Genomic DNA, 27,009 nt, shown 5'->3' on the forward strand with positions numbered 1-27,009 from the left:
TAAATTAATTTTCTAAAATTATTGATTTTCCAATTTATAAAATAAATTTTAAAAAAACTATTGCCTAATTTATTTATTTAATTATTTTAGAAATAATAATTATCCTTTAATTTATGAATTTCAAAGGGAAAGATATTAAAAATATTTCATAATCTCTCAATCCTAATCTCTCTGACCGATTTCCCAAAAAAATATTAAAACTTGCCTGCCTTCTCTTTTTCCCAAAAAATCAGATAATATTTTTCATAAAAGTTTTGAATATCTATCTATATCTTATATATTATATTATAACATAACAAAAAAAAAAAAAATCAGATATACAAACAGATAAAATTAATAATTTTGATTTTTATTTATTCAGTTAAAATTTTTCTTTTGTATCTCAATATCCAATACTTTAATTTGAAAATGTCTCTCATCATCATACTTTAAATCAATAAACCCGCATGTTTATCACATATCTAACTCACATCAAAACTTACCTAAATAATAATAATTAAAAACAAATAGAAACTATAGATAAATTAAATTGGAAAAAAATAAAATAAAAACCCACAACTCCATCTTAAATAAATTGAAAAAAAAAACCCAAATACAAATCACACAAAAATATGGGATTAATAATAGAAACATCATATTAATTATTGTTAACTATCACTTCACTTCACATTTAATAATAAAATTGTATATTTGTCTTAATTATAACTTTTAAATTTTTATATTTTCATAACAAGAAAAGATATGTCATAACTCATTTAATCTCATTTAACTTTTTTTTAATACAAATTATCAAAATTGCATTAATTAAACTTATATATATATATATATATATTTAATTTTTTTAAACTAATAATTTAAAAAGTTATAAATATAAAAATTAACTTATAAATTTGATGTATATCACAAGATAAAATATTAAATTATTTCAAGATAATTATAATATATATTTTTTAATTTATAAAATTTCGTACATAGCACGGTTACTACTAGTAAACTAGATAGAGAATCTGGATAGAGAAAAGTGATTACAAACTAGAAGGCAAAAGTAACGCTTCTTGTTTTAGTAAAATCATTTTCTTGAAGAATTGGAGTTTTTCCAGAGTAAATAGGTTTGGTATGATTTTTTTGCTTAAGAATTTCAGTTCTTTGAGTAAATTTTGGGGACTAAGACCAATAATTCATCAGATGTATCACCAAATTCAAATTTAGCGAAAGAGAGACTTTTTGTACTTCAATAGTTTCGCTAAAATAATATCAAATTGAGAAAATAACACATGTTTCATCAAATTGAAGATCTGGATACATTTCACCAGTTTACATAGTGTTGGTGAGGTGACACACCGGACGACCGGCCGGATGTCCGGCCGGTTGTCCCCAGTCATCTGGTTTTTCACAAGTTTTTCTAATCTTTCCACCAAACTTGTTTATAGACTGCAATGCAAACAATAAACCATTTTTCACATCAATATTCGAAAGCTCTGATCTTGATTGAGTTCTCTCACTCACCACCATAGTTTGACTTTAATGGCTTCTCTCTCATCATCTCTCATGAAACCCATTTCACAAACCTCAAACACCTCCCTCAATTTCACTGACCACTCTCCAAATTCGCTTCTCCTCCCCAAACTTCTCTCCTTTTCTAGACTTGGGTTTCGAGGACGATCACTGGTGCTATTGAGCGTTGTGAAGAATTCGAGTCAAACAGAACCTTTAGTTGGTAAGCTTTTCAATCACAATCTCAATAAACAACACTGAAAATTTTCAGTTCCACCTCCTCCTCTGTTCAAGATTTTTGTTGGATTTTTTTTCAGATTGCCAGTTGATCGGCCGGACGTCTGGCCGGTCGTCCCCCTGGTCGACTGGCATTTTGATGATAGTCAAGAATACACCGTTGGAACGCTGGATATTAAATAGAGAAATTCCTCAATTTTTTACTCAGATTTAGTGAAATATTTGATTCACCGTCGGAGATGCTTTGATACGATCTTTTGGGGAAGTTGAACCCTAACTTGATGGTAATTGTGGCTATGGATTAGTTCGAAATAGTTGACTTGAGAGTGAAACCAAATGAAGCGAAAGGTTAGTCCGAGGAAAAGGAAGAGAAGAGTATTTGTACTGCTTTTATTGGGTTTTTGCTTTGCGAGTTTAGTGTTACTGGAGACACAGTACTGTTGAATCAAAATGTTTGCTCTTTCGTCTCCTCCGTCTGTTTAGAAGCCTAAAATTGCGTTTCTGTTTATAGCTCGGAATCGACTTCCTTTGGTCAGGGTTTGGGATGCTTTCTTTCAGGTAATTTTCCATGTTAAAGTGCTTCTTATTGGACTTCATCAACAACTTTCTTATCACTTATTTTTTCTTTTCTTTTTTTTTTTCCTTTTTTTTTTTCAATATATTATGACAATATATATTGCTCACATTGGAAATTGTATGAACAACAATTTATCACATCATATTAGCTTTACTGGCCTTTTTGAAATTTGTATGCCAAGTATGGGTTGTATGGTGGTAAATTCACTGTGTGGTTGTGTATTGTCTGTTATAAATGTGTATTGTTACTAGGCCACCATAACATGGTTATTTACTTTACTTACATAAGGGAATAAATCTGCGAGCCATATCAGAATCATAATTCAACAATCTTTCCCTGAACATTGCTTGTGTGATTCCATGAAGAAGCTCATCCTACAACACCCCCCATTCTCCAAATAAAATAAAATAAAATAAAATAATAATAATAAGAGAGAAGAAAGCTCCTGTGAATGAATGCCATTGTTGATTCTCTTTTGTGAATAAGCCCAAGCCATTCAACCACTGCCCTGCCTCCTGCCCCTAATCCTGTGCTGGATGTGCGGGAGTGACATGGGATGGGATTTTGAGTTACTACTTACTTCCATAAGCTAATAGTAATAATTATTGAAAAGGTTAAGGTGTTGGTGAGATAGGTAGTGTGGGCATGCATGGGGCAATCATTGCTGGTGGGCTGGGTTCTGTCTAGATTGTTGCTTTTTTAGGAACCTATGGTTGATTATCTATTTATTGAGAAGCAGTTATGATTTAAATTGGTTGCGGGCTAAAATTTAAACTCCAATATGTTGAATTGAAAGAAATAGAATTATTGTTGGGTTGTTCAACATCTTTAGCTTTTCTATCTTCACTTGATTTTACTTTAACAAAATACCTTCTTTTTATATCATGAAAGCCTCATAGTGAGCTAGGGTAAAGTAGGAGCAAATTAGGGTTTTCTATTTGGGAGAAAGGGAGGGTTGGTGTTTGATTTTTCCTTATGTTTGTCTAAGTATGTTTCGTTCTGCATTGAAAAAGTTGTTTTGTATCCTGAGTATTGCATACAATACTTTATGTGCTTCATTAGCGCAACCAAATGTATTTACATCTTAAGAAGCACTTTTGCGTTTTTGCAGGGATATAAAGGGAATAAATTTTCAATTTTTGTTCACTCTAGGCCTGGGTTCCTGTTCAACAAGGCAACAACAAGATCAGCCTATTTCTTAAATCGTCAAGTTAATGACAGCATACAGGTTTTTATTCGGAACATTTATTCTTGAATTCAAATTTTTTACGCATTTTTCTTCTTCTTCTTTCTTTTGAGGTGTTTGTAACAGAAGAACGTAAAGCTCCTTCGCTTCAAAAGTATTGGTTATGTTTCTGCTCATTTTATCAAGTGTTTAGTAATTAGCATAAAAACCTTCTCTTATGGGAAGAGAAAAGATTATCATGCGAACGAACACAATTTTTACCTTGCAGTAATCTAGGCAGTCAAATTTTGCCTCAGCAAATATATGTTTTGCAGTGTTTGTGTAAATCCTTTTTTTTTTTTTTTTTTTTTTCTTTTTCCTCAAAAATATATCTTCCTGGTTACATAACAAAGATGGTAAGCACACCGTCTTTTGAAGGGATCCTACTGATTCTGTCCCACACTACCCCAGTAGGAAACCTGTTACTTGCCCAAAAGCTGTTTGATGCATATTAATTTATCCAAACTGAAAATAAAGCTTGTTCTGCCCGTCCTTAGAGGTTAAAACACTCAATAGGGGAGTAAAGGTTCATCTTAGGTGGCTTAGTAACATAATGGTTAGGTAGTTTTTAAAACCATGGATTGTGCAATGACATAAGTACACCATGTAGCTCAGTGACGTGTTTTACCTTTTTGTTGTTTGTATTCTTCAATCTTCTAAGCTACTCATTCAGGTTTATAGTATAGCGATCCCGGATTTTAACCCGGCTCTTATGGTATTCTGAACTCGGGTCTTGTGGTTTAATGTTGTTATTTATGTCTTTTCCTCTTACTCTTTGAAATTGAGTTTTGGAATGTCTTGAGCGTGTTCAGAACAAGTGGGTTGCTAGTTGGACTAGAACCTTGTTGCCCAGAATTTTGGTCTTCCGCTCGAGCGGGCCTTATTGCGCTTGAGCGGGGTTTGCAATCATTCAGTACTTTGTGCGTCTGCAAAAAAATATTGCAGAAGTGTTTTTAACGCTCGAGCAGAGTTTCTTACGCTCGAGCGGGTCTGAGCTCTAGCGGCCCCTCTAGCGCTCGAGCGACTGTCTGAAGTCTGGAAAATACTGGACGAGTGTATTCTACGCTCAAGCGGGTCTCATTGCGCTTGAGTGGGTAGTGCCTTGCTGTTGTGTCTTGGCGCTCGAGCAGCCTTTATTGCGCTCGAACGGATCAAATTTTTTTGTCTGATGCTCGAGCGTCAAACTCTCCACTCGAGCGGACTGCGCGTAAATCAGGTCGCGAAAGTAACATTTTAAATCACTTTTTTCTGTCCTTTCTCTCTCTAAAACTTTCCAAAACCCTAAGTTAAGAGCCTCTCTCTCTAAAATACTCTCTCTCTCTCTCTCTTTACATTTTGACCTAGATCTAGTGATCTTCTCACCCTCCTTCATTTGATAAAAAGTTTGAGCTCTTCAAGATCTCCATTTTCATCCGAGTAGAAGTTGGTTTCGTTGTCTTTGGAGCTAATCTCTTGCTTGGCTCATCTTCTCTTCTTGAGGTAGGGATACTCTACTCATTACTATGAGCTTTAACATAAATATTGGTCATTTTGTATAATGGTTAGTTTGGGTGAAGTTAGGGTTTTGAGTTTGAAATAGTAAAAGAGGGGTTTTCTTGTTTTGGGTTCTATATGTATGTGAGGTCTTGGAAATGGGATTGTTTGTGTATAATGGGTGAAATTTGGCCTTAGGTGCAATTTTTGAGAAAAATGGGGAAAAAGTCTTGAATTAAGTAACTATTTTGTATAAATAGTGAAATAACTGTGGAAATATAAAATTGGTTTGAGAATCATGAAATTGGAGGAAATTGTGATTAGATGGTGTAGTTGGATCAATGAATCGCTTACCTATGGAAAATGTGATAAATTATCTATTGAGAAATCTATTTATCTGTTTAGATATAACTGTTTTGGGCTATCGGTGGAGGATATCCATGGATGTTGTAGAAATTACATGATGATTAGGTGAATTGAAACTAATCAATTGGATTATGTCATTGAATATGACAGTTGGATATAAACATTGAATATGTGATTTAAATTGGTCATTGTATGTGATGATATGTTAAATACATTGTATATGTATCTTGTTTGGGAGGAGATAGGGGATGTACTCCATTATGTGGGAGGAGATAGGGGATGGACTCCATTGATAATTAAGTTGGTCGGAGTGTCCGGGGTGAAAGTTCCGAAATCATATATATATATATTTGGGTGTCGGTTCTCTCAGACGTAGTTCTGTAAAATGGCAAGTGAATGGAAGTGTATGAATGATGTTTATGATTGAACTATTGATAATGTGAGTTGTAGTCTTATTTTGAAATGTTTAGATATCGATGAATCGTTTTGAATAAATAAATGGAAGTAGATTGAAACATGGAGGTAAATGTTGATTGGTTATGGAAAGGATGTAAGTTGGTTTACAAGTGTTAAACGTTTATCAGATGTTATTGTTTTAGTTAATTCTCATATACTATTTAGCATATCTCTACTGGATATTGGCTCACCCTATTTGGGACACCATTTTTCAGGTTCAGGGGACATGCTGCCTCCAAGGTCTTAGCCTAGGAGGTTTAGGAGTTGAAGGCTCCATGTTTTGTTATTTTGTTTTGATGATTAAATGTAAATTCAAGCCGAGGGCTTTATATGTAAAGAGTTAGAACTTTTCTTTTGTTGTAACCAAGTTATTACTTGGAAAGATGTAAGCTCGTGGGGCATTCATTTGTTGCTAGCATGTGCTATTGTTTGTAAAGAAGACTCTAATGAATGGAAATATAATATTTCTTCTATGTTCATGGATTATATGAGTGGTTTTCTTATAATTTATTTTGAGGGCGTTACATGTAGATTAGAACTCGTACTTGATTTCTCTAGCATTCTAAATTTTATTCTAAACTCTTGTTCAACCAAAACTTCTAGGGCCCATGCACAGCTCTAACTTTATCCCTCGTCAGTTTAAAAAAGGACAAATGCACTTAGCTTTGACAGACTAGCTAAAAAATTATTAGTTTAGAGAGACTAGTAGCAATTCATTTTTTAAATTTATGAATATTTAAAAGGGCATGCATAATGGATAGTGCAAATTACTATTTCATCACACCATTGCCAGATGCATCTAGAAGATTTTGACCAAGTAGCTATTGTGTGTTCGTCATTTGTTCACGCTCAGTCCTGTAGTGTTTGGCTTGATTTCTAGTGAATTTTGTTTGATTATAATTAGTTCTGGGGTTAGCTTATTTCTTGTGGATTTTCAGTTTATTTTTGTGAGTTATATGTCTTTGCTAATTTTAACCTATATGAAATTTGAATTATGTAATTCATATTTTCATGTTAATATGATTTGCTCATGAAAACTTCAGGATTAACTTTTAATTATTTTTATTGGCTTAATAGTCTGATATTTGAAATTATTTTCAACCAACAAACAATGTAAATCTTCTTTATGTTAGGATTGAATATAATTTATCTGGCTTTTTATATGAATGCCAACTTAATTGCTTTGCCTCCTTATATGAAAGGATACTGGAGAGATCTGTTAGAAATTTCTCTATCCAGAAAAAAATCAATAATGGGTTTGGAATCTTATATTTACCAAGTTTGTTCCTTTCTAGGTAGATTGGGGAGAGGCAAGCATGATCCTGGCAGAGCGTATTTCGTTGAAGCATGCACTATTGGATCCTTTTAATGAACAATTTCTTTTTCTTTCAGATAGGTGAGCTGATGGCTGCTATTTATCATTCATTTATTTTTCTGTACAGTGATTTCAAGCAAGTATTTTTATGTTTGTTTATATATAGAGAGAATGGGAGATGAAAAAATTGAAAAAGAAACATATTTTATTTGATCAAGTGGTGTTTAATTGTCTGTGACACAAGGAGCATGAAGGATTTTGTTGCCACTTTTGTTAAATGTAAGTTATTCTTTTGGCCATCTTACCTAGTCTTGTTTCATCTACTTAATCTTGTTTCAGCTGCATACCCTTATACAACTTCAGCTATACATATGACTATATAATGTCAACACCAACTAGTTTTGTGGACAAGTGAGTGGACCGATACATTTTTTTTTTCTCTCCCCCATTAAAAGAATGTTTTGAAGCCTCAATTAATAAGAAATTTGTATTGATTTCAAGCTGCACAGAGATTTAGCAATTAGCTTTGATAACTCTTTTGAATTTGGAATTCTAGTTGTTGTATGTGCTTTATGCATTATATAGACAAGTATATTATTGGAATATGAGTTCAAGGTAGTACTCATAAATTTGTTCTAAATTTAATGGTGGAGCAGTTTTGCTGATACGAAAGAGGGCCGCTACAATATGAAAATGCATCCTGTGATTCCTGTTGGTAACTGGAGGAAAGGATCTTAGGTAAGTCCCATAAGAGTTCAATGCATTGATTTTGTTGTTTCCTGAAGTTCAATAGAAAATCAGAAAAAAGAGTATAATCTATTAGTCAATGTTGCTGCAGACTGTAATTGTTTGACTCTTATCTGTTTCATTATCTTCTTGTAGTGGGTTGTTCTTACCAGAAAACATGCTGAGATTGTAGTGAAACATGATACGATCTTTCCCTTGTTTCAAAGGCATTGCAAGGCAAGTTGAATGCAAACTCTGTAGGATATTAGAGTTCCCTTGTTGAGCTGTATATGTTTTCTGTACTCTGCTTAAAGTATGGAAATTCTATTTGATTATAAGAACATAGGAACATTGCATGGAAATTCTGCTTGAAGTTCTTTTCATCCCACACACGGTGAATTAGAATTCAGTTTAAAACTTGATATTGAAATCCTTGAAGTATGGAAATTCTGTTTAATTGAATATAAGAAGATTGGAACATTGAGTGGAAATTCTGCTTGAAGTTCTTTTCACCCCACACATGGTGAATTAGGATTCAGTTTGAAACTTGATATCGACATCCTTATTTTTCTCTTTGTAAAACTGCTCATCCAAATTTGCCAAAATTTCTTCTGAGTACCGAGTATCCATAGGGTATCCATAGGTTCCTCCTGAGCCACCAATTGCACACTTTGTTTAGTTATTTGTGATATCAAACTTGAATAAAGATAATTTTCTTTGATAACATTTTTCCACAGATTTCTTTTTTCAGAGTTAGCTATTGTTGAGAACTTATTGTTTTGTCACTTACCTGACTGACCTATTTTTGACAATAATGTAGAGGAAATCACTACTTGAATTTTGGCGAGATCATCCCCTTGTGAGTGCTTTTTTTTTTGGGTCTCAATGTCAATTTTCCTACTTAGTATATTTCCAACAAAATATTTTCACACAAAATTTGTCTTCTCTCCTTGCTTTAATGGCGGTTGATTTATATATAGTGTTAGAATTTCCCATCTTTACCTTCACCTACTCCACTACACACTCCACTTCACCTACCTCCACTTCACCACACACTCCACTTCACCTAACCCACTATCACCTCCACTACACCTACTACCACATTTTCTTCTATATATAGATTGTATAGGAATTGTAATTAATCAATCATGTAATAACAACACAATACATCAATCAATAATACATTTCTCTATTTCTTTTTATACATTGCATTTTCTACATGGTATCAGAGCATAAGATTTAAGCCTATATTTCTTTGTCACCGGCGGGCAGCCGGCCGGCAACTTTGCCTTTGCTGCCCGCTGGAATTTTCTACACATACCTTCCACTCTCCGCAGCGTCTTCGGACCCCTCTCTCACCTGCCACACTTCCAAGGTCACTTTCGCAACTGGGTTTTTTTTTTCTTCGTTCCTCTGACCCAAGAGAAGAAGGGTCAGAACCTTGCTATAGCCAGCAGCTGTCTTCATAGACAATATATCCTCTCATATATCATCAAAAGTACTTTTGAGTGATTTAAGTGAAAAATGAAGGCTTCATACATTGCAGTGTGCTCAGTGCTGGTTCTGATCCTACTGGCCTATGAAGCACAAGTCTCCATGGCAGTGACATGCAACCCAACAGAGCTGAACTCTTGCGTGGGTGCAATCACATCAGGCACACCTCCATCAAAGCTGTGCTGCTCTAAGATCAAGGAGCAAAAGCCTTGCCTTTGCCAGTATGTCAAGAACCCCAACCTCAAGAAGTATATTACCTCTCCTAATGCCAGGAAAGTAGCTACCACTTGTGGGGTTCCCATCCCCAAGTGCTAAGACACTTTCTCTCTCTATATATATCATGCTTCTTGTACACCATATAACAAATATACTAAAATAAACAATACCCACACTACACTGCTACACTATTCTGCCACACACTCCCACTTTCTATATTTTAATAAGATGAATGCCTCACTTTTCCACCACACATACATGCACGACATCCACTATCTCACCTTTATTTTCATTATTATAAAACACTACCCCAATTTTATATAAACTTTTCTATTCTCACTTTTCTCCACCACCCAACACCATCATCACATTTTCCACCGCCCAACTTTCTTTATTTTATATATATATATATATATATATATCTCTTTTTATTATATTCTATTTAAAAAAAAAAAAACAAAAACAACAACAACAACAAAAAAAAAAAAAAAAAAAAAAAAAAAGGCCACCAAACAAACACAACCCCGTTTACCAATTTGCACAACCACCCATCTTTTATTCATCTCAGGGATCAACCCCGCTCACATTTTTACAACACAAACAAAAAAAAAAAAAAACAAAACACACACAAAAAAAAAAAAAAAAAAAAAACCAAAAATACAACCAAACACATCCACAGGCGGGATTTTTCTTCTCTACTCTGCTGCCGGTCTCTTCTTCTTGCCTCCGTCCTGGGCGGCCCTTGACGGTGTTGCCTCCATGTTTCCCACTCCACTGGGCACGATCACTACTCCCTGCTCCTCCACTGCAGCATATGGCGGACCTCCAAATCGGAACATCACGGTGGCCTTCCGCTTCAGCTCCTTGTTTTCTGCCCTTAGCACGCTTATCTCTGCTCGCGCATCCTTATACATGCGTTGGAGCAGAGCCAGTTGGGCGTTTAATTGCTGCACCTCATTTGTCCTACTCTGCAGCCGGTGCGACAAGTTTGTGACCGCCGTCATGCTTTCCACACATGCCTTCAGAGTATACTGATTGGCCTCCACATCCGACTGCACTGCCATTCTTTGCTCCACCGACCGCATCGGAAAGTTCAACGGAGCAAACTCCGGGGCGCTTGGTTGAGTTTCCAGTGCCACCGCACCAGTTCTCTCTCTTGTTGACTCGTTGAGGTCGGGAAAGAGGGTGAGCAGTCCACGGGAAGACGAAGACGAAGCCATTTTCTGGGCAACAGAGTGTTACAGAATATCTCTCGCAACAGAGTGTTACAGACTCTCTCTCTCAGCACAACGAAGAGTTTTTCAGACTCTCTCTCAGCACAACGAAGAGTTTTTCAGACTCTCTCTCAGCATCAACCTTGGTTAAATAGCCAAGGCAGCCACGCGCATCGCGCGCCTCTTGCCACCAGCCGACAAACGGGCACGCAAGCCAAGGCGCCCACGTGCCTCGCCATCATGTCCGGCACACCTTTTGATGAATTGGGCACGCCTTTTGATGGCACGCCTTTTTATGGATTGGGCACGCCTTTTGATGGCACGCCTTTTTTGAAAAATTGGGCGCACCTTTTGAGGATGCGATTTTTTATGGGTCCGACAAGACTCTGTAAACTGTCCCGACATTGATTCCGGTTAGCTCCTTTATGGGTCCGACAAGACTCTGTAAACTGTCCCGACATAGATTCCGGTTAGTTTCTACAAGGGTCCGACAAGACTCTGTAAACTGTCCCGACATTGATTCCGGTTAGTTTCTACAAGGGTCCAGCAAGACTCCGTAAACTGTCACAACATTGTCTTCTACAACGGTCCGACATGACCCCATAAACTGTCTTCTACAACGGTCCGACATGACCCCATAAACTGTCTTCTACAAACGGTCCGACATGACCCCATAAACTGTCTTCTACAACGGTCCGACATGACCCCATAAACTGTCTTCTACATCGGTCTGACACCACCATACAGTGTCCTCTACAACGTTATGACACCCCATACAGTGTCTTCACCAACGGTCTGACACGACCATACAGTGTCTCCTATCCTTTTTTATTTTTATGTATTTTCTTGTTTTGTTACTCTCTCCAAACTCAAGTTGGTTAGTTTCTCTCCTCCTTGAGTTTGCGGGGGGCTGTTAGAATTTCCCATCTTTACCTTCACCTACTCCACTACACACTCCACTTCACCTACCTCCACTTCACCACACACTCCACTTCACCTAACCCACTATCACCTCCACTACACCTACTACCACATTTTCTTCTATATATAGATTGTATAGGAATTGTAATTAATCAATCATGTAATAACAACACAATACATCAATCAATAATACATTTCTCTATTTCTTTTTATACATTGCATTTTCTACATATAGCATCTGGTCTTGATGTAACAGCCAACAGTAAGAAGAACAATAGTCTGAAAATGTTATTAGGAGATGGCATTTTCACTCTAGATTTTAAAAGATTCTTCTCATGTGCAGCCTGATGATGCATTCAAGGAGCATAATTGTATACCAGATGAACATTATGTTCAGACACTAATGGTTGTAAGTTGATCTTTCTTTCTATTATAGCGACTCTCGTTTTATGAGAAGAATAATTGAACTTATACTTTTCCCCAAGAAGACAAAACCAAGTTAATTTATGGCGTTGTGGACTAAAAAACATCATAATCTTAAAGAGTATATCTTTCTGTTAGTGTATTTCAGATCAGCATTTCTGTGATATGTGGAGACCATTTTCTTTAAAGCTTTGTGGAATTTAGTTGTCTGAATTAAGTTCTATTGTAGTTAATTTAATTTAATATTATAATGGTCTAAACTACGGCATAAAATAGTTAGATTCCTCATTTTGTGATCTCTATTTGGGCGTTATATGCACACAACTTTTTTTTTTCTTCCTTTTCACGAGGGACATGCCAATCGTTGGTGATATCCCATTGCCAGTTGGGTAGTATGATATTCTGGTTGTGGGCCTTGGCAAATGGCAGATAGTTGCATTAACACTAGCTATGATACTTTGGTACTTCATACTGATTTTTATTCTTGTCCCGAGGTAGTGGATTAAGAATATGTTTTAGTCAATTTTTGGATTTCTAAGAAGCAATATTGTGAAAAAGCAACTGTGGTTATGCTTCAAGGGTTAAGTGGAAGAGGACTTGCACATGCTGGTAAATTAAACTACCATCATCACTTTGTTTTGACTTCACCTTGACCTGTCTCACACATGTTGATTGGTGTCTTGTGATTTTAATTTGTGTTCCTAACCAAAAGAAAAAATTCATGCAAAGTTGTCTGAAAGAAGTAATTAAGATCAGCAAGTAGGTTAAGGCCATGAGAAGAAAAAAAGTTATTCACTATGAGACCTTGGGCATGCCATTTTTATTTATATTTGATGCATGGGTAATATAGATTTTGCTCATCTTTTGAAAGATTTTTTGTTTTTATATAATTTTCCCAAGTCTCTTTCTTTTAAAATTCAACAAGGACTTGAAGAGAAGATCACTTGGAGGACGCTGACTCATACATCATGGGATCTTTCATCCTCCAAGGACCGTGAATGACAGGGATGGCATCCTGTGACATACAAGTTAGCAGATGCCACTACCATGCTGATCCAATGTATTAAGGTATGTGTATGTCTGCTCTCAACTGATAGGTTTCAAGAACTGAGTCTTCAAAGTTCTTCACTTTCTGTTGTTTGTCTTTAAGGCTGCATTGGCAGCTTAAGCTTGTCAGATAGAAAATTCTACATTAATCCCCAAGGAAGGAAATTAACTAATTTTTGAAGATGCATTTTTAGGGAAACAAATTGTTGGCTTTTTTGGCTTTCAAAGGTTAATATTGTAATTTTAAGCGTGCCAGCAAGGATCAATTAGTCCTTACAGAAGATTAATTGCCAACCAATTATTAGACGATTGTGTTTTAGTTCTCCCAACCTCAATGAAGAGGACTTTTACTGGTGGCTTGTTTAGGAGAATTTAGTAAATAACAATTAAGTGAAGAATAATTTTAAAATTTCATTAAGTAAATTGAAAAACTTACAATGATTTGACCCAGCCTCGTAGAGGTTTACAGTAACAAGCTATTTGAAACTACTCTTATGAATGAAGTGCAGTATAGGAATTTAAAGTACAGAAATGTTAAGAACTGTAAAAACTGGAAGGGAAGACAAAGTAAATAAAACTGGTTTTTTGATCTGAGTCTCGATTTTTCATTCTGGGGCCTTCTCTGCTATTTATACTTTTCAATGATAACCGTCAAAGTGGGCTTCTAACCGTCGAAATGTCCTCCCATGATTGCTGAACATGCTCTCTCACAGTCAGTCTCACTATGCCACCTTTGCAGTTAGGCTTCCCTTCTGATTTTGAATTTGAACTTTGTGAGTAACCGTTAGGCCACATCACCCTATATCCCTCGATTGTTCCAGAGCTACGCAGATCCATTATTATCAATACGGGTAGACACGTGTCTGACTTTGGTTGGCAACTCATATTAACTCCCTAAATTGCCCTCTTTATGCCACGTGTTGAATTGTGATTGGCTTTTACAAATTATACAGCCAACACAAATATTCTGTATGTCTCTTGCAATTTTCATCTTAGAATGTTCTTCGACTTCAACTTCTTGCAACTAATGGAGCCCAAATCCAAATAAACTGGCAATCGGAATGCTCATCAGCCTCAAATAAACTAGAAATGTTGTTATTTTCCTTCTTTCATCACTTGTCATGGTAATAGTACTAATATTTATTAATCAACATTCTAATCAGAACAAGTTTGAGGTATTTGTTTGCTAAAGTTGACAACCACGAATTATTTTGATTGAATCGAGAAATGGTGTAATGAACTCTTAACAAACTTTGCAGGATATAGACAATATCTATTTTGAGACTGAGTACCATAGAGAATGGTGCACCAGCAAGGGAACTGCCTCCTCATGCTTCCTTTTTGCAAGAAAATTTGCTAGGCCAGCTGCTTTTTGGCTTCTTAATAGGGTAAGTTTTATCACTTCTGTAGCTTTTCTTTTAAAACATCCTTTTCTTGTTTAAAAGAAGGTTTTAAAGGGTAGTAGGATGGAACAACTAACTATTTACTATTGAGTTTTCATAATATGGTTTTGAGTTTTTTAATTTATTTATTACACATTTGCTGTTTGTTTGATTAGTTACTTTTATATTTCCTGTCCAGTCTGTATTGGGAGCTTTTCAATGAAGCACAAGTAAAGGAAATTTTTTTTGTGAAATTGACATCTCATCTTAGAAGAAGGATAAACATTAACATGCATGGAACAGTTCGTGTCATTTGTGATTTTTTTTGACAAAATACAGGCAGAGGGAGCTGTAAAATGCCAAAGGGAGAATAGTTAGTTAGTTAGTTAGTTTTTTTTTTATTATTTTTTTTATGAGATAACTAACAATGTTAAGATCATCAAATTTAACACAAAGCCATGTTTCGATCAATTGAACTGTTGATCCGCACAACTTAGGGTCAACAGAGTCAGTTGATCCGCAAAGTTTATAAAATAATTTTCGTGACACCTAGACTTGTTATTTTACAACTCTTATAATGATGTTATTACTCCATCATTCAAGGTACTTAGTTGATCGGCAAAGTTTTGAGACAATCTATAAAATAATTTTCTGTGACACCTAGACTTATTATTGGGCATACTTCACTTTATCCCCCTATGGTTTAGGCCATGTGCGGATTACCCCCCTAACTTTCAAATATCACCACATAACCCCCACGTGGTTGATGGACTAAAATGCACACTAACTTCTGTTAACAGAAGTTGTAAATTGACGATTATACCCTCATCTTCATTTTGTTCTTCTCTCTCTCCAAACCCAGCTCTCTCTCTCCATCTTCATCTTCTTTTTTTCTCTCTCTCCATTTCAATTTTTATACAATCTCATCTTCATCTTAAACCCACTTCCAATTGTAATCTGGCAAACTCTATACCCTTTCATCATCCCCCCTTTGGCTTTAATATAGTTCAGTTCATACCACAGTGAAGACGGCGACGTGTTTCCAAATCGATGCAAAGTCATCCTCGATGCCTCCACAAGCTGCGCCGATAGCTGCAGATTATACAAATATTTATATGTATATGTATGAGAGGAATTTCAGTTCTTTTCAATCAAAAAAAAAAAAAAAAAATTTAAAATGGGTTTGGATTTGTATATGTATGAATATATATATATATATATATATATATGTATATGTATGGGAGGAATTTCAGTTCTCTTCAATCAATAAATAAATAAATTAAAATGGGTTTGGAGTTCTTTATTCACCATGATGGTTTCTGGCCATAATTCTGTACCTCTGAATATGAAGCAAATGATGCAGCACTGATGCCAATAGAAAACCTAGACCCAAAATAAATACATCAAATGAGAATAGTCTCACTTAAGGCTTCATTCAATAAGCGCCATTGGAATTTCGAGCTGATTTCAATTCATTCTCCAAGTGAATGATGATTTTGATTTACAGTTAGACATGGGTCATTCAAATTGGTCTGTTAAATAGGGATCCCAATCAGCAATAATTTCTTCTACCACTGCACATGTCAAACGTATCCTTAATAATGAATCTTTCATGTGATCCTATTACTTATTTGTTTCATTAACATAGAATCAGTAGGGAAAGCAAGAAAAGACTAGCTATGATTTCCTTTTTTTCTTCATTGTCACCATTTTCTCCCCAAACACTCCGATTTTCCCAAATTACAAGCTTCCAAAATTTAGACACTTCCCAAACACTCTGATTTTCCCAATCAGATTTCCATAGCAGACAAAAGAATGGTATTGTGATGTTTTCCAGCAAGTATAGGAGGTGTTGATGGATATGTAGAAATGGAGTAGATAGAGATATAGTAGAGAGAGAAAAAAGAATGGCATTTTTTGTAAATTTGAAGTTGTGCAAGTGGTATTTTCATCTTCAAAATGAACCTACTCCCCACATAGGCGAGTGGTTCTCATGTTCCATCATGTTAGACAGAAAAGCTAACGGTGCACTTTAGTCCATCAACCACATGGGGGTTATGTGGTGATATTCGAATGTCAGGGGGGTAAACCGCACCTGGCCCAAACCACAGGGTGGTTGTAGACACCCCATTTTTGACCGCCCTTAAGACTTGGGCACTATTGATGATTTACTTGATGAAGAAAGGTGTGCAGGGCAAAGGCTCAGTTTCTTCGGCAAGGAGAGAGTCAAATCTCAACTTCATATCCCTTTTTTTTGGACCAAAACAATCTTGATCAAAAGATTTTAGACTTAAAACCCTCTCTTTCAAAACGTTTTGAAAATAAAGTTCCTACGATGTTCCGACGCTCGCATTTCGTTAAATGTTGCGCTTTTCGGTAAACCGAGCAAGGACAAAGTGGAAATGAATGAAAGAGAGATGTGATCTTTGAAAAATCTTTCAAAACACCTTACTTAGGGGTTTGGAGTTGAAGAAAAGAAGAGAAGGGGGAAGAAACCCAGTTGGGGGAGAAAATGGGCATGAACCGTTAAGAGAGGGACGAGCAGTCCTCGCTGAATCAAGCCTATTCATTTGCATACTTGGATTTCAGCTATGAGGCCACCACCATTGGAAATCTTACTTTCAGGGCTTCATTTTTCACTCAAGAATCTCCTAAATCCAAGTCCGGACGGGGGAGATATGGTTGGTTGAAGTAGGGCATCAACCCGGTTGGACCGAATCTGCGCAGCTTCACCAAAACAGGCATAACTTTTTGCACAGATGGAATTTTAATGGAAGGTTTGCTCCATTGGAAAGCTAACTTTTGGAGATTGAATTTGGACATCTGGCCGACCACTTTTGGACTTCCCAATCACTGGACGACCACCTTTCTTTCCGGCAGACCAATTTTTTGTCCTGAAAAACCAGAAAAGTAGCAGGCTGACCAGAAAAGGTGGTCGGCCGGCCACCTGAACCTTTTGACCTGGTCAGCCGACCAGGGAAAGTGGTCGGCCGACCACCTGAACTGGTTGGCCAGCTTTCTGCCTTTTTGTCTCAATGAGTTGAAGTCAGCTGTGCCAGCTGGAAGCCTCAAAATGCATCCTCCATACCATACACATGTATGGAGGATGTTTAAGCTAGCTTTTAAGCTTCTTGGAGAAGCTTTAGACCTTCTCCTCTATAAAGGAAAGGGCCCTCTTCCCTTGCTAAGGTTCAGAATTTCCAGAGGCTCATACACACACGCTCCTCTATATCTCTCTATTCCAAGCTCCAAAAACCCTTGTTCTTGGTCCCATTGCACCACACCTCCTAGCACAACACCTCCACCATCCATCCAAGCACCTTGGAACTAGTTTGCAGAGGTTGAAGGCTCATTACCTTGGTCCAGAAGTTGCTGAGGGTCGGCTCTACAAGGGTAAGCCTCTATTTCTCCCTTTTTTTTGCATTATCTTGCTTCATATCTTAGCCCTATTTGCAAGCTTTTTTGGGTTTTGGCATAAATTGAAAAAAGTTTTGTTTTGAGCTCCTCTTTAAGTTTGATTAAGTTCACTTTTCTGTTTGGGGTCACCTTCCCTTTTGCATGCTTCATTTCCTCATGTTTAAGGTTATGCATTAGAGCATTTCTGTTGGCCTTGGTTTGGCCTTTTAGCCACTGAAATCCAGTGGATTTTCAGTGGCTTAGATGTGTTTTTGAGCCCTAAAATCAGAGAGGGGTGACCCTCTTACCCCTTGTTCTCTTTACTAGCTTTGTTGGCCTTCGAAAGGGGCTCCTACTTGCATGTTGTGAAGTCACATTTCAGGCCCTATTTAGTGAGTTTTAAGGTCTGCCTTGACTCTATCCAGAGCCATTTTGTCCATATTTTGTGTCCCTCATGCATATGTAGAGCAATCCTTCTCAAGGCCTTTCAAAGAGACCTTCCATTACATACTTCATTGACCCATTTCAGGCCCTTTCTAGTGAGTTTTAGGGTTGTCATAACCTCTTTCCAGAGGTAGTTTTGCCACTTTGTATGTCCATCATGTATGTGTAGAGTAATCCACCTCATGGCCTTCCAAAGGAACACTTCATTCTTGCATGCATTGATTGAGTTTCAGTGGTTATTTGGGCATATTTTGGCATGACATACTTTTGTGTTTGGCTGGTTCGGTGAGACCTCATGTGCTTCACATACTTGTAATGTAAATCATGGTTCACTAGCTTATTTCGCATGCTTTGTTGACCCTTGATTTTAGCTCTTTTTGGCCTTGCCTTAAACTGATTTTGTGCATATTTTGGACTGCCCTAGCTCTGTTTTTAGGTCTTGTGGTCGAATGATGTTTGTTTTGCATGCTTGTAGTTCAATACCCATGCTTAACTTTGAGTTTTGCGGCTCATTACATGCATATACTGAGGTGTGTTCATGTTTTGGGTCCATTATACATCATATTTCAGAGCTTGTATCAAAGCCATATTGCCATGTTTTATACTCCTTATGTGTGCTTGAGAGTTGTCCATGAATGCCTTGTTTTCGGGTCATTGAATGAGCTCCATTTCTTTGCATTCTGAGCCATCATTTTAGGCCATTTTCCCACTATTTCAGACCTGCCTAGGGTCTATTTGGGATTGGTTTTGCCATTGGTGCATTGCTTTGGGTACCTCTAGAGTAACGCATTTCACTAGTTTCGGTACCCGAGCCCCCCCTCCCTTAGCTTGCATTGTGTGCTATATTTACATGTTTCGAGACCATCTTTTGTGTCATTTCAGAGCTGTATCATGTGTCATTCTATGCCATGTTTCATCCTCTGCCATGCTTAGTTAGAGTTGCATGTTATGCCTTAGGATCGGTCCCTTACATCGTGCATGTTTGCATGTGTTTCGGTTGTCTCATTTCCATCATATGGCCACTGATGTGAGTGTGGCTGAGGTCCACTCATGTTGGTGTAAGTCCATCGTACATCGTGTATGCCATTTTAGTCCATAGCATTGCGTATGCTAGGTTGCATGTTAGAGCATTGTGTATGCCATGTTACATCACGTGCATCGCGTATGCCATTTTAGTCCATAGCATTGCGTATGTTAGGTTACATGTTAGTCGCATTGTGTATGCCATCTCATTCTCATTTGCATTGTGTTTGGGATAGGAGTTAGTCCGAGCACAGGAAACGAGGGACGTTTCGTACTCCAAGTGACGGAACGTGTCTCAATTCCCGGTCGCCGACACTCCGAATTAACCATGATGGAGTCTAGGGCTTGTTGTGTTTATATGTGCATTCATTTCACATCGAGTCGTGCAATTCGACTCCTCGACCATCGTGCATTGAGATGCGTGATTGGTGGCACGAGGATCGAGGTTGCATACATATGTGAAAATACTTTGCCATGCTCCTTTCTTGCTCTCTGTTGCAGCAATTCAGAAATCAACAACTTTCTAAAGCCTTGCACAGCCTTCCGGGATTAATTGCAAACAGAGGTGAATCAGGGCATCGCAATAGATTTTTGCGCAAGGCAACTCGAGCACGCATCTTTCATCATCCGGAACAGAGCTGAGGCGGTCCATGAATTTGCATGCTAGTTTATTTGCTTTCCTAGTTAATTTGTTAATTAATTAGGGATTTGTAATATTTAATCATTCATTCGGACTGTAATTATTTATTCAGCCTGTATTATTTATTCAGACCCTCCAAGCGAGGGCAATGTTGTAATAAGTGTGCGTGAGAGTGATGTATGTCTTCTAACCCCACTTCTTTCTCCCTTTTATTTACCAGCTTATGATGGTTAGTTTAGGGCATGTTTCAATTAGCATACTTATGATAGCATGTTTGCATTCATTCATCTGTCTTGCATGCACCAGGCTCGGCGCATCATACTAACTGCATTGTATTTCAATTCCGAGTTGAATACTTGTTAGTTGTAGCATTTCAAATGCCATCTTTAGAATAGCCGAGCCTATTGTAGTTGCATTCCTGCATGTGTTGCATTAGGCATTTCAGCATAGTTAGGATCATGCATGGATTTCTAACATAGCTTATGTTTTGGTTTGGAGTACTCGGTAAGTGTTTATGCTTTAACATCCTTGCATGTGTGTGAGTGACTGCCATGATAGCATGCTTACCATGAGGCTATGTGCTTATGTGATATATCTGCCTGAGTGCTTGTGGGTGAAGGTTGGATTATCTGAATTGGAATAATGCATTGACTGTGAGTTTTAAGCCCACTAGATAGTGGCAAAATCATGTTTTCTAAGCCCACCCGAGGGTCGCAAAACCTGCATTTTAGCCTACTTGCGAGTAGCAAACCATTTTCGAAACAAACATGAGATGTTTTGTTTCAATTCAGGCGATCCAGTCTATATTTGTAAGCTGTGTGCATAACGTAGTAAATCTAGGCTAATAACCGGAATAAGAGCACATAATGTTTTCAAAACTCGATATCATGGTTAGTAGAGGCCAATCTTCGATCGGGTGAGCGGGGGTGCTTACAAAGTGACCTTCCCCAATCGTACCCAAGTTCCCGAGCCGAGGCAACTTTGGTGATAACGGACACGTGGCCTTAGGCAAACGAGTCAGGGTTTCCTAAATTTCCCAAAATAAAATATTTAGGTGGCGACTCTGTATCTAGCAAAGCAGTCTATGTTTAGCACTTCTTTCAAAAAATTTGTTTTCAAAAACGATTTGCCAGATTTGGACTCTTTGATGATTCATCGTTCTTGCATTACACTCTGTGAGATTAGATACAGGACCGTGACATTGAGTCCTGAACTGTAGTGAGCCCATATGAACAGAACGAGATTTCCCTCCCGGGGCGTTCGGGGACGTCTACAGGGGTAAAATGAAGTTTGCCCCTTATTATTTTACAACTCTCATAATGTAGTTATTACTCCATCATTTAAGGTACTCTCTCTCTCTCTCTCTCTGCCTTCGTTTCTTCTTGTTTTTTAGTTTGAATCTACTCATAGAGTAATGTTAATTTCATTGCAGTTTATAGCATAACTAAATGAGTTGGAGTTTGGAAATTTCAATCATTCTTTAGGATTTTGGAGTCCATGTCATATGTTGAAATGGCATCCACATCTGATATCAAGGTTTCTATTGCCTTGATGATAAATCTGAACTTCCCATAGCACTGGTACTGACTGTTTTACGCTGTTATTATTGATGCTAAATTTGAATTTCCTCATAACTATACTTAGCAGAATATTGAAAGATAGTTAATGTTGTTTTTTGGAATATTTACTTTTTTGGCATGTTAGATATTGGGATTGTTCACTTGTAGGATGCTAATTAATCTACTTTGCATTTATATTTTATTGCATTGTGCATAATACTTGAGCTAAATTTGGCAACTTTAAGTAGAAACACTACAATTATTATATCATAGTTTTGAGACCAAGCATTTTATTACTAACATCTTAATATTGTATTTTTTTTCATATGTTTGACAGATTGGCGATGGACGTAGTTCGGGGAACATTAGAGGATTACATTTTGAATTTTTTAATACATTTTGTCATAGGATTTTGTTATGAATTTGCAAGCTTGGAAGTTTTTTTTAGAATTCATTGTGACATGTTTGAAGTTTTGGATAATAAGAGATTTGTAATTTTGTTATGGATTTGATATTTTAGATATGTTTAATATGCCTGTTACTTTTAAATTAAGTATTTATTTTGGATGCTTTGCACAAGTGTGTTAATTTGTTTTGATTGCATGTATGTGTAGAAATGATGCACAAAAGTAAGTTTGGGTTTGGATTATTTTTTATAGGTTTTATGAATTATGTACTGAATGGGAAAATTGTAAAAAAAGATATAAATAATGAATTTTCGGTGATAGAATTTTCAGTTGTGAATTTACTTTTGGTGACACTATGTTTTCGTTGCTAAATGTCTATGGTGAATAGGATATGAATTTTTACTAACCAAAAACTTGATTGGTCGGCGAAAGATTTGACATTTAGCAACCAATTTGCTTCGCTGTTGAAAGATACTTTGGCGATACATTTATATGTCACTATAACCTAACATATCCTCCGATTAAGGCAACTTTTAGCGACTAAATGTTAATTTACGACGATGAATTTTTTGGTATTTGGCGACTACAATATTTGGTCACCGATTTATGTATAAGGTGACCACAATTTATTTGGTCGCTGAATCATTTAGTGACATGGCTTCGGTGATCCTGCTACAAAAATTACACTTTTGGTGACTAATAAAAACGTCACTAAAAATGCTTTTTTTCCTGTATTACAATAACTAAAATTTGCCGAGTATAAAAAAAGGGGTTTTCCACTTTGTCAATTTTGAGCCATTTTTTTGTCATAAAGTTGTCTTTGTGAATTTGGAAAGTTTTGTGCTTTGTTGTCTTTTTATCATTTATCTATTTATATTATTATATATGTGAGCACTGAATTTGATGTCTAAAAACAAGGTCTGAACTCAAAAACCTTGGGTTTCATTAAAAACACGCTTACCATTTAAGCAACTAATATATTATGATATTAATTTCTTTATTATTTATTTTTATTCTTATTTCACTATAGGAAATTACACTTGTGGCGACCAAATTTGGCGACTAAAAAAAATTTAGTCACCAAAAGTTGTGGAATTGGCTTCCAAAATTTATATTTGTCGGCAAAAGTAGAAGATTTAGCTACTAATTTTTTTTAGTCGGGGTATATTGATTATTGGCAACTAAAAAAATTTAGTCGCTAAAAATGCCACAATTGGCAACAAAAAAACAAAATCTCTCTTGAAATAGTTATGTCTCATTTCCAGATTTATATCTTATGTGTGGTATTTGTTTATAACTTATTTTTTAATATGATTGAATTATGTCATAAATTGCATATGGTATAACATTAGCATTATAATATTCTTGTAAATAATTTCAACTTGAAAAAATAAGTAAGAATTAACCATGATCAATGCATATATATAGCTAGTATATTACTGGCAAATTAACAATAATATCATTTCCTTTGAATATATAGACATGCTTTTTATTAAATCAAATATGTGATGGGTTGTTATCATCATTGTTATTTTTTTTGGGGAGATTTTGACTTTGTATGTATATCTTTCTCTAGAATCAGAATTGGAGAGAATATTTGTCTTGTTCAACATATGGAGAGTGTTAGGATCTAAATTTTTAAGATCAAGAAAAGAGGCAATTGTTTGTGTGTCTATCCCTCTCAAATGTTCATATTGTCTTGAATCTTGAATTTCGAGTAAGACCTTTTGAAGATAAAAAAAATTTAAAAATTGAAATGTTAACTATTTTTCTTTTCATCTCTCTCTCTCTCTCTCTCTCTTATTTTTTATTTTATTTTTTTTTTACAATCAAGTTACCTCATTGTATAAACGTAGAGTGAAAATATATACTATTATACAAAACAAAAATATTGTGTAACTTTTAGATTCCAATGTATTAATTCAAATTTTTTTTTTTTTTTTTGAAAATTCTATATAGACAAAATACAAAAAGACACATGTTATTTAATAATTTAATTGTATATATTTTAAGGTAGCAATTAATTAATTGAACATTATAGTAACACATTTTAATTTTTCTATTTTTGACCTTTCAACTCCCTTAATTAATGGATTTTTCAAGAAATTTATATGAAAATCAAATCAATTGAAAAAACCAGGCTCTCTCCACAATTCTGTTCTATCTTCCTTACGTGGCATCTTCTCATTTCAAATTCCTTAATTGATGAATTTTTCAAGGGGAATTGACCAGTAAATCCCATATTCCCATCTTATAGACTATTTGATCCTAATTGTTTTTTTTGTAACCGTTTGGTCCCGTGTAGTGTATGTTGACTAATTTGCCATTGAGGCCTTAATTTTAGGGGATGGTATTTGGGAGGCGCGTGGGTTTGTGGCAGTGATGTGGGTCAGTTCAATGGTCGCGTGATACTGTGTAACCCGACCCGCGAAACCGTTGTAAATTGTTTTTTCGATGTATTTGAGGGTTTGTAAGATTTCGTTTATGGGTGTCGACGTGAAACGCAGAATCTGATACGATCATCCCCTTGTGTAATTTGAAATTCGAATTTCGTTGATTGTGGAACCAACGACACTGATTTAGGAATTCTTTTATGCATAAAAGAATCCTTAGGGTTCAAAATCGTTTATTCGTGGTGCCCAAGAACCCTAAGACATTCCGTGGAAGAGGTTGTCGCTCTGCGAACATTCCAGATTAGACTGAGGTTTGTTTGGCTGGGGGTACGGAAAAGTAATTCAAATGCCTGACACAGGTAAGTTGGTAATGGATTGGGTTATTATTTTACGTTTACCATTCTATTTTGACGTGGTTAGGGATTTTGGTTTGGGGCGATGGTGGTATGTGTTACTCCGCACAGTCAAATATGATATGTATGTATGATTGTCGTTGTAATTTGTTCAGTAATGACGTGTTTCTGAGTATGTGTTTGTTTTGTTGTATGAATAAAGTTTTGGTTGGTTTTGGAACGTAGGAAAAATTGTACTTGTAGTGCCAGTGTGGGGTATGTGTTTGATGTTTTGTGTGAAAAGGATTAGTTATGGTGTGGGGTTTTTTACTGTCGAGGGAAAAGTGCTTTGTGTGAGGGGACCGCATGCACCTGGTTGTGGGGATGGAATAATTTTTTGTGTGTGTGGAATTTGTGTGGACGTGGCATGTGAATGCAAGTGTCAAATGTTATTTATTATTTTGCTTTATAATTGACATTGTTGGTCAAAGGGTTTTTTTGATGTGTGTGGTGTACGCGGGCGTTATGTGAATGTGGTGTGAACATTTTTTTGTCGGAGTTATAAGTAATTTTGTTCAGTGACATGATTTTTTTTCAGATTGTGTTGTTGTGAGTGGGTTGGGTAATGTATGTCTATGTGAATTTCTGCAATTTGTCATTTTGTGGTGAAGTTGTATTTGTTGCTTATGTGAGTTGTGGAACTGCAGGGGTTAATTCTGCTGGGTCTCGGTGTACTTTGGGTACGTGGGAAGTGATTAGTATCACAATGGGTTTGTCTCACTTGATAGAGACTTAGATGTAGTATCATATGCTATGTGCTTAATTGATAACATGCTTATGTGATTATGTGGGTATGGGATTTAATTTCTGGGATGTTGATTGGATCCTTGAGTTTCTGGGAGTCTTGTCGGAAAAGCACTTGATCAATGCTGTTTCTAACCGGAACTCTAGTAACGTCTCGGGACTATCATTATCCGGAAATGAAATTCGTAAGTGCTTATGTGTTTATGTGCTTATGTGGAATGAATTACAGTTGTCCATGCATTAGGACGTGAGTGTTTAGTTTCGGCACATTTATGAATGTGCTAACGTTCTGTGTTGCCTTTATTAGGATGTCAGGACGAGGAAGAGGTGCTAGGCGTGGTAGACCTGCGAGGCAGGAAGTACCGTTACCTGGTGAGATTCCGGCAGTACAGGAGGGGATTGGGCAGGCCACTGTGGCCGAGCCAGTAGGTCAGCAGGCTATGGGTGCCTTGGCCAGAGAGATAGCAGGAGCTTTGGGTATTCTTAGAGCTGGGAATCAGGCAGCTGAGACAGGGCCTTCTTTCTTGAAAAGGGAGTTCTTCCGGTCTAATCCGGATGAGTTTATCGGGGATCCGAAGGAGCCACTGAAGGCTGATGAGTGGTTAGAACAGATGAGTAAGACGTTCGAGATGCTTGGCATTGAGGACGGAGCACTGAAAGTGACCTTGGCATCCTTCCAGCTGAAGGGAGATGCGGGTCAATGGTGGAAGTACGAGAAGGCTCGTGTGGGCAGTACTTGGGAGGCGTTTATAAATGCTTTTCAGGAGAGGTTTTTGTCTGCAGCAGCTAGGGAGAAGCTGAGGGATCAGTTTAGCCGGCTTAAACAGCAGGGCTTGTCAGTGGCCGAGTTTGAGGCTACTTTTACCAGTCTGTCCAGGTTTGCACCGGAACTGGTGGCGTCTGAGGAACGCCGTTGCTATGAGTTTGAGCGGAAGTTGAGGCGGGGCCTCAAGTTGAGAGTTGGTGGGTCTTACATTCGAGAGTATAGACACCTGGTTGATGCTGCTGCTCATATGGAGATTATGATGCAGGAGGAGGAGGAAGAACAGAGGGGCTCCAAGAGGAGCCAGGATAGTCAGAGTGATGGCAGGAGACAGAAGGGTTATAACCCTCAGCAGTCTCAGGGTGCAGTCTCTAGATCGACCTTTCCAGTGCCGAGTGTAGGCTCAAGGAGAGGCAGTCAGGGGGAATTCACTTGTTACAAGTGTGGCCAGTTGGGTCACAAGGTTTCAGTTTGCCCGCAGAAGGGTGGGGGTCAGAAAGCTGCTTCTTCTTCAGCTAGACCGCAGAGTCAGAGTTTGGGCAGGGGGCAGCTCTTGACTTGTTATCAGTGTGGACAACCTGGGCACATGAAGAGGTTTTGCCCACAGTTGAGTGCCACTTCGGGAGCGTCTAGTTCTAGGCAGACGCAGGGTTTTCAGCCAGCTCAGTCTGTGCAGGCCTCG

The 27,009-nt window shown here is 37.1% G+C and overlaps 1 pseudogene across 1 annotated transcript; it reads left to right on the plus strand.

Moving 5' to 3' along the window:
• The first annotated feature begins 1,056 nt into the window (after nucleotides 1–1,056).
• On the plus strand, nucleotides 1,057–22,131 carry LOC114277419 (glycosyltransferase BC10-like; annotated as a pseudogene). The gene is made up of 12 exons (XR_014330041.1): nucleotides 1,057–1,717; nucleotides 1,812–2,289; nucleotides 3,420–3,536; nucleotides 7,124–7,224; nucleotides 7,483–7,554; nucleotides 7,800–7,881; nucleotides 8,026–8,106; nucleotides 8,690–8,728; nucleotides 12,058–12,123; nucleotides 13,063–13,205; nucleotides 14,444–21,649; nucleotides 21,966–22,131. The product of XR_014330041.1 is annotated as a glycosyltransferase BC10-like (transcript).
• Nucleotides 22,132–27,009: the final 4,878 nt, after the last annotated feature.

This window comes from Camellia sinensis, chromosome 5, assembly GCF_055761805.1.
Source record: "Camellia sinensis isolate YWXY chromosome 5, ASM5576180v1, whole genome shotgun sequence".
Lineage (NCBI taxonomy): Eukaryota > Viridiplantae > Streptophyta > Magnoliopsida > Ericales > Theaceae > Camellia > Camellia sinensis.